Source organism: Notolepis coatsorum (assembly GCF_963971535.1).
Source record: "Notolepis coatsorum genome assembly, chromosome: 12".
In the NCBI taxonomy this organism is placed as follows: domain Eukaryota; kingdom Metazoa; phylum Chordata; class Actinopteri; order Aulopiformes; family Paralepididae; genus Notolepis; species Notolepis coatsorum.
The window spans coordinates 68,633,220-68,642,038 of NC_140176.1; positions in this window are offsets into that span (position 1 = coordinate 68,633,220).

An 8,819-nucleotide genomic window follows, 5' to 3' on the forward strand; every position below is an offset into this window, starting at 1 on the left:
GAAGGGTCCGTGTACGTTTTGATAGTTCGTTTTTCGTTTCAAAAGGAAAAACGAAAAAAACGGAAATACGAGGTGTTTCCTATTTCCGTTTGAAACCAAAATCGAAAAAACGGGGAAAAACTGAAATACGGACCTGTTTTTCGTATTTTGGTATCAGAATCAAATGAAAAAAATTAGTCAATAATGGGCCGTGTACGTTTTGATAGTTCGTTTTTCGTTTTTGATGTGAAGAATGGAGAACGGAACCACGTGACAAGTACATTTTTCAATGTAAAAGCCATGCACGATCTAACGTTAACGAATATGTATAACGTTATGAATAAATACATAAATACATGCATACAGATCTATACCAGGGTAACGTTATGATACATACATTTTTTGTTTTGTGCATTTCATTTAGACATGATATTTTATGTGAAGTAATAGCCTAATAATATGGAAATAGCCTGTGTGGTCTGTCCCAAGCAGTGTTGTCTAAACGCACGTTATACAGATATCCTAGTTCAGTGCAGTGGTCGGCAATAGGCGGCTCGCAGACCGAAATAGGTCCGCCAGCAATAATATCTGCCGATCAGATTATTTTGAGAATATGATTTGTGATGAAGACTCGCTTTATTGTATCGGAATCGGGAGACTTAGGTAAAGTTAGAAAGATATTCACAGATTCGAATTTCCGCGTCAATAATTCTTAAGCGAAATGTTTTTAAAACACAAAGGACACCTCTTTCCTATCGTAGTAAGGTAGACAATGAGCTACAACCTTACTTTCACCTAAACGAGGCGAGCCGGCCTCGGAGCTGTACATTTAATAATAATAAATCTATATGTGCAGTCGGCCTTGACGAGGCAAGTGCGCAGCCAGGGATCGTCTAAAAAGTGCAACACCGAAAAGAGGCACTGCAAAAAGATTCAATAACTTCACGTCATACAGTGTATAGTGTCACCAAAATCACTGCACACATCATCAATGGTATCCTATTGGTTATACTACAACACTTAGATTTGAAAAAAATGTTTTTTCATAATTCTGGGGATTTTGTATTGGAAAAAAACATTAAATATCTTCACTCTTATAGAGTGTAGTGTCACCAAACTCACTGCACACACATCAATGTTATCCTACTGGTTATCCTCGTAGAAGGGGTGGGGGAGGGATTCTCCAGGATAGTGTAGTGGATAGTGTAGTGATATGCAGTAGGTACCATATAACGTCCACATTTTTATAGGGTTCTATCACATTTTCATAATAGCGAATATTACATACTCTGCGCCGTTTTCATTGGGGTTTCTTACAAATTAACAATGTTTTATTTGTCCTTTATATGCGGATAACATTCAAATCTTAAATTGTACCATTATGTTTCCCTTTAGACAACAAACGTAATGCTAATGATGCAATTTTGTTATGATAATTAGTTTACCATTCGCGGTCACTGTACTGAGGTCCCGTTAATAGTTTAACGCTGTTCAGATCGCGTCAAAGAATAGACACATCCCAGTGACCTGTGACCTGTGCTAACGCTCATGGGAACTGTATTTATGTAGTTTTCAACATTTTCACCTTTTAATTTTAAACCAATGCTGCCATCTACTGACAACAGAAAGTGTTGTCTAATCGTCACCTTGAGAGCCACTTCCGTATACAGCGTTGCCCGAAACCCATTCTAGAGATTCCCACTTCTTACTGGGAATGGGGTGTGGTCGTATTTGGTCCCAGACAATAAGAGTGGCCGCGATTGGTCTACGTTCCGTTAGTGCATGTCTCGATAACACAGATAGCAGCCAGCTTCCTTCTCATCCCCCTCTCTGTCATCACCTCTAGTCTGACCAGCTCGACTCCCACCACAGAGCTCAGCTTGTTCAGTTTGTTGAACGAATGAATGAATGAATGAATACTTTATTTAACAGATTGCAGAATGGGTACAATACAGTACGGCTCAATACACACAATTGTTAAGGGGATGCAGACCAGAGAAAGACGTTTGTCTTGTTTACATCATGTGTCCCTTGAGTTGATGTAGCGCCCCCAGCATAGAAGAGGACGCTGGCCACTACAGACTAGAATGACTGCAGCAGTCTATTGGACACATTGAAGGACCGGCCCACAGCAAAAAGACCAGTGTTGAATTAACTCCCAGAGTTGATTTCAACACTTTTTCAGGGTTTATATAGCTCCAATTAACACTTGTAAAATAGTTAAACATTTAACACTATGCCAGTTCCTTCTTTAACTCCAAAACAGAGTTAAAGTAACACTAAGGGGATTAGATAAATAACACTGCTCCAAGTTACATTTGTACTATTTGGGAGTGTTAATTGTACTCCCTAAAGTGTCAAGTTATCAACTCTGATTTTTTTTTATGAATTTTATATACGTATATAAGAATGAATTCCATAAACAAAATCATTTTCAAAAATAACCATCTGTGTGCAAGCCAGTGCCGGTTCTAGACCCTTTTTAGGGGGGCTGAATGTAATATTAGCCCCCCTAAGATAAAAATTATTATTATTATTATAATTTTTTTTGTAATTACATTTTTTTATGTTTTATTCTTGTTTTATTATTATTATTACAGACATAGATTGCCGGTAGTAGCCTGTTGACCTCATTGGTCAACTATAAAAAAATAAAAAATAAATATTCAAAGATGTTGGTAATGTCATGTCAAGTCCCAGTCCGACATTCAACACAAGACGTGGAAGCAGATGTAGCTAGCAACCTACTGTAACTAGTTTAGTAATAGTGCATTTGCCAGTGCTGATGGGGAACAAGACAAGTATGTTGAAACGTTAGCTAGCACTATATAAAATTACTGACTATTCTGACAGGGAACATTGTAAAATTGGTCATTAGTTCCATGGTGTTGGTGTGAGGTGCGTTGCTCATGGGACGGGGTTGCACACCGGGCAACCAAGCTTTTGTGAGCAGAAGCGCGTGCATGCAAGAAAGCGCTGCACTCGACTCGTCGCGTGTACCTGGCTACCTTGGGGGGCAGTGGGGCGGCGTGGCTCAGGGGTAGAGCGGGTCGTCCAATGATCGAAGGGTTGGTGGTTCGAATCCCGCTCAAGCCCATGTCCATCGCACTGCCGTTGTGTCCTTGGGCAAGACACTTAACCTACTTGCCTCGTATGAATGTGTATGAATGTTGGTGGTGGTCGGAGGGGCCGTAGGCGATGATTATTCGCCACGCTTCCGTGAGTCTGCCTCAGGGCAGCTCTGGCTGCAATTGTAGCTTACCACCACCGGTATGACTGTGTATGAACGAATAATGGACTCTGTAAGCGCTCTGGGGTGTCACGAAGAGCGTTATATAAATCCAATCCATTATTATTATTATTACCTTGCATAAGCATAACAATTCATGGCAATCACATTCACAGGTTTGGTGTGAACGGTGCTCTGCCTGAGTCAGACCATCGTTCACACCAAACCTCATGAGGAATGCGCTGCACTCGACTGATGCGCCAACTCGCTAAGTACCCACCTGGCTACCTTGCATAACAATAGCTCAGGTCGTCAAGTGTGTTCAAATACGTTCTCAGATACATTCACACAAAACTTGTGAATGAAATGTGTTACATTCCATTCGTAGAGGAAATTAGGCATTGTCTTTAGTCTGTGCAAACTAATCATCTGGGAGGCGATACAGGGCCTTCATCTGAGAGGCGATACAGGGCCTTCATCTGGGAGGCGATACAGGGCCTTCATCTGGGAGGCGATACAGGGCCTTCATCTGGGAGGCGATACAGGGCCTTCAACTGGGAGGCGATACAGGGCCTTCATCTGGGAGGCGATACAGGGCCTTCATCTGGGAGGCGATACAGGGCCTTCATCTGGGAGGCGATACAGGGCCTTCAACTGGGAGGCGATACAGGGCCTTCAACTGGGAGGCGATACAGGGCCTTCATCTGGGAGGCGATACAGGGCCTTCAACTGGGAGGCGATACAGGGCCTTCAACTGGGAGGCGATACAGGGCCTTCATCTGGGAGGCGATACAGGGCCTTCATCTGGGAGGCGATACAGGGCCTTCAACTGGGAGGCGATACAGGGCCTTCAAAGCTCCACCTCCAGGCTGCAGAACAGCTTCTTGCAGAGAGCCATCACTGAACTGAACAATCACCCCCCCCCCCCCGCCCCCTATTGTTGCCACCACATCTACAACCCACCTCACTATAATTTATACTTGTATGTGCAATATGACAGATGTTGGGACATGTGCAATAATGCAATAATGGTTCATGTGCAATATTTTCCGCCGATTTTTTTTCTACTGTGATGATTTTGCAATGGTTTTTTTAACTGAATTTGGTGGTACTACAGTGTACAAGAGTGAACTATTTTATACTATTTTCCTCAATCAAAAATCCCCCAAATTATGAAAAAGGATATATATATATTTTTTTTTTAATCTAAGTGTTGTAGTATAACCAATAGGATAAAATTGATCTGTTAAGTGAGTTTGGTGACACTACACTCTGAGTGAAGATATTTAATGTTTTTTTCCAATACAAAATCCCCAGAATTATGAAAAAGCATTTTTTTCAAATCTAAGTGTTGTAGTATAACCCAGGGGTTCCCAAACTTTTCAGGCCAGGGCCCAGAAAATAAGGCGTCAGAGAGCCGCGGCCCAATGCACATCGTCAGGCTTTTTTTTTTTTGTCAGGCGACCGATTTTTTAAGCCAAATATCACTTCAATCCTATTAAGTTAGTTCAAGTTAGTTATTCATTTATATGTGCTATTTATGAGAGGGCTAACTTGTTGCAAAATAATAATGATAATAATAATAGCCTCATTAAAATACTATTGTTGCTTCGGTTGTTTTCAGCGTTTTATGTGCATAATCTGTTATTTAGTTTGAAATGTTCGTTGAAATAAGTAGATTTTTCGTTTTTGTTTATTTATTAAGTTAATATAAAACCATAGTCAAATTTTAGAATACAACTAGAAACACTGTCCTGGCCTGCTTCTAAGTTCAGTGGCCTGACAAAAATTAAAATAATAAAAAAATAAAAAAATAAAAAAAATTTAAAATCATCTCGCGGCCCACCCGTGGCTGTTCGCAGCCCACCTTTGGGTCGCGACCCCGACTTTGGGAACCACTGGTATAACCAATAGGATACCATTGATGATGTGTGCAGTGATTTTGGTGACACTATACACTGTATGACGTGAAGCTAAAAGCAATTTTTGATAGTTTATCAGTGAGCTGGATACAATCCTACCTGGAGGGGAGGGAACAGATGGTGGAGGTAAACGGTACCCTATCCCCCCCCCTCACAGTGAGCTGTGGTGTTCCACAAGGAAGCATACTAGGACCGCTACTATTCCTAATTTATGCAAATGACATGTCGTCAGCTTGTGACTGCAACTTGTTCCCGTTTGCGGACGACTCAGCCCTGCTGGTCTCTGACAAGAACAAGTTAGAGGTTGAAAAAGCCCTCAGCTCGGAACTAGGCAAAATCTGCATATGACTCGCCGACAACAAACTATCATTACACATGGGCAAAACAGAGTCCATTCTCTTCGGTTCAAATAACAAACTCAGCAAGACCGACGGCTTCTCGGTTACAGTGGGTGACAATATTATCACAAGGAAAGATGAAATTACCTACCTGGGTTCTAATCTTTCCTGTGACAAAATGGCATCCAATGTAATAAAAAAAAGTCAACCAACGAACACGATTCTTGTACCGGATCTCCTCTCTGGTAAACAAGAATACCCTGAAGACTCTAGCAGGAGCACTCATTCAAGGGTACTACGACTATGCTTGCACCTCATGGTACCAAAGCACCTCAAAGGCACTAAAAAACAAATTACAAACATCTCAAAACAAGCTAGTCAGACTACTGCTTGACCTGACTCCTAGAACCCACCTCACCCCTGCCCACTTTGACAACCTAGGATGGCTTAGAGTAGACGACAGAGTACAGCAACTTGCAATGGGCCTGGTCTACAAGATACACTACGCGACCAAGGTACCCATGTACATGTCAAAATACTTCCCAAAGGTCAGTGAATACCACGATCACAACACCAGAGGGAGCTCCACAAATCATGTAAAACCCAGATTCGGCTCAAACAAGGGACTAAACACGTTTCACAATTATGCCACATCAATGTGGAACGCCCTACCTAAAGCTGTAAAGGAATGTGAATCACTACCCACTTTCAAAAACACTCAAAAAACACCTACGTGAGACTGCAATTCGAAACTGGCCCCTACAAATGTCCTAACCTAGTTGTACAGTAAATTACCAAGTATGACCCCCCCCCCCCACCTCCAATGTACAGCCCTCACCCACCCAACCCCACCCCACCCACCCACCCTCCTCCAATGTACAGTTTCTACGCCAAATGTATATACACTCTTTTTCTGGACATTTGTATCACAAACAGTACTGTATTTGCAAATCTGATATGTCATAAATGTATAGATGTAGCAGTACTGTCTATCTGTATGTCATGTATGTCATATATGTTATGATGAATTGAAAATGGGGGACCCTGATGTAAACAAGACGAAAGTCTTTCTCTGGTCTGCATCCCCTTAACAATTGTATGTATTGAGCTGTACTGTACCCATTCTGCAATCTGTTAATAAACTTGTCAATCAATCAATCAATCTTTTTGCAGTGCCTCTTTTCGGTGTTGCACTTTTTAGACGGTCCCTGGCTGCGCACTTGCCTCGTCAAGGCCGACTGCACATATAGATCAATTTATTATTATTATTAAATGTACAGCTCCGAGGCCGGCTCGCCTCGTTTAGGTGAAAGTAAGGTTGTAGCTCATTGTCTACCTTACTACGATAGGAAAGAGGTGTCCTTTGTGTTTTAAAAACATTTCGCTTAAGAATTATTGACGTGGAAATTCGAATCTGTGAATATCTTTCTAACTTTACCTAAGTCTCCCGATTCCGATACAATAAAGCGAGTCTTCATCACAAATCATATTCTCAAAATAATCTGACCGGCAGATATTATTGCTGGCGGACCTATTTCGGCCTGCGAGCCGCCTATTGCCGACCACTGCACTGAACTAGGATATCTGTATAACGTGCGTTTAGACAACACTGCTTGGGACAGACCACACAGGCTATTTCCATATTATTAGGCTATTACTTCACATACAATATAATGTCTAAATGAAATGCACAAAACAAAAAATGTATGTATATAACGTTACCCTGGTAATGGTATAGATCTGTATGCATGTGTATTTATTCATAACGTTATACATATTCGTTAACGTTAGATCGTGAATGGCTTTTACATTGAAAAATGTACTTGTCACGTGGTTCCGTTCTCCATTCTTCACATCAAAAACGAAAAACGAACTATCAAAAGTACACGGCCCATTATTTACTCCTTTTTTTCATTTGATTCTGACACCAAAATACGAAAAACAGCTCCGTATTTCAGTTTTTCCCCGTTTTTTCGATTTTGGTTTCAAACGGAAATAGGAAAACACCTCGTATTTCATTTTTTTTTTCGTTTTTCCGTTTGAAACGAAAAACGAACTATCAAAACGTACACGGACCCTGAAGCACTTGACCTATCTCAACCCCCCGCCCCGCGACAGCTGTGGTTGGAGGATCAAGATAAGTTTATTTGGATCCCCATTAGCAATAGCCACAGCAGTGCTATTCTTCCTGGGGTCCATAAAAGTAAAATACAGTTACAGACTTACATTACTCACATGGCATACAGACAAATTAAAACAACAATACATACTCCTAATCAATTCATAATACAATACAGAATATACAATTTAGATTTTTCATACATTATCTATGTTTACCGTAATTCCTCTAATAGTGACCTGTATTCAATTAAAAACCGACTCTATTAATGTCCGGGTGCGCTGATAAGCTAAGCAATTATAAGCCGACCTCTCAATACAAACCGGGTTACTAATATACGCGTGAGTGAACCTCCCCTTACTTCCGTATGGAACACGGGTCGCGCGCAGCACGTAACACAACAACAGAGCAAGCATGGCTACCGGTACTAAACAGAGACAAAAGTTTGACGTTAAGTTTAAAGAGGAAGTTCTGAGGTATGCGGCGGAGCATTCGGGAGAGAAAGCCGCAAAGCACTTTAACATTGATTCCAGAGCCGACGGTAAAAGAGCCCGCATAACTGGAGGGAGAACAAAAGTGAGCGAGGAGATGGAGACACTACTTTCCGAGTGGATTTATGCATTGCGCGACAAACAACCGTGCGTCGCGCAAAATGATACAAAGAAAAGCAATGGAAATCTACCCAACAGTTAGTGATGGAGGCAAGGCGTTTGTGGCCAGTAAAGGTTGGCTAGAGAAGTCTTTTACTCAGGTAAAGTTACTCGATTTCACTTTGAAAACGTTGAAATGACCAGTGACCACCTGTAATTGCACTGTTTACTATTTCATACAGTACTTGGTTTCAATAAATGAACCCAGTACATTTTACTGGGTTTAAACTTGACACAAAATGTTGATTTATTCATTATGATCCGTTTGAAAATTAGAAATATAGGCCTCTCTCTTATACATGCTTCCTCCTAATAAAAGCCTGGTACCCGCTACAGTTGAAGCAAATACAAGCCCGGGTCACTATTAGAGGAATTACGGTAGTAGCATACTCAGTCTCTATGGGGCAAGAAGGTAGCAGTATGGTTATGGTAGTGAATTCCCAGACCCCCCCCACAATTTGTCTATGTTTTTATAACGATGTGTTCCTTAGAATGGCATGCCAGTTAGGGTACCTTGTAGGTCTAATTATATTGTTCAGTTTACTTTTATATTCATAGTTAATTATATTGACTACAGAGTTA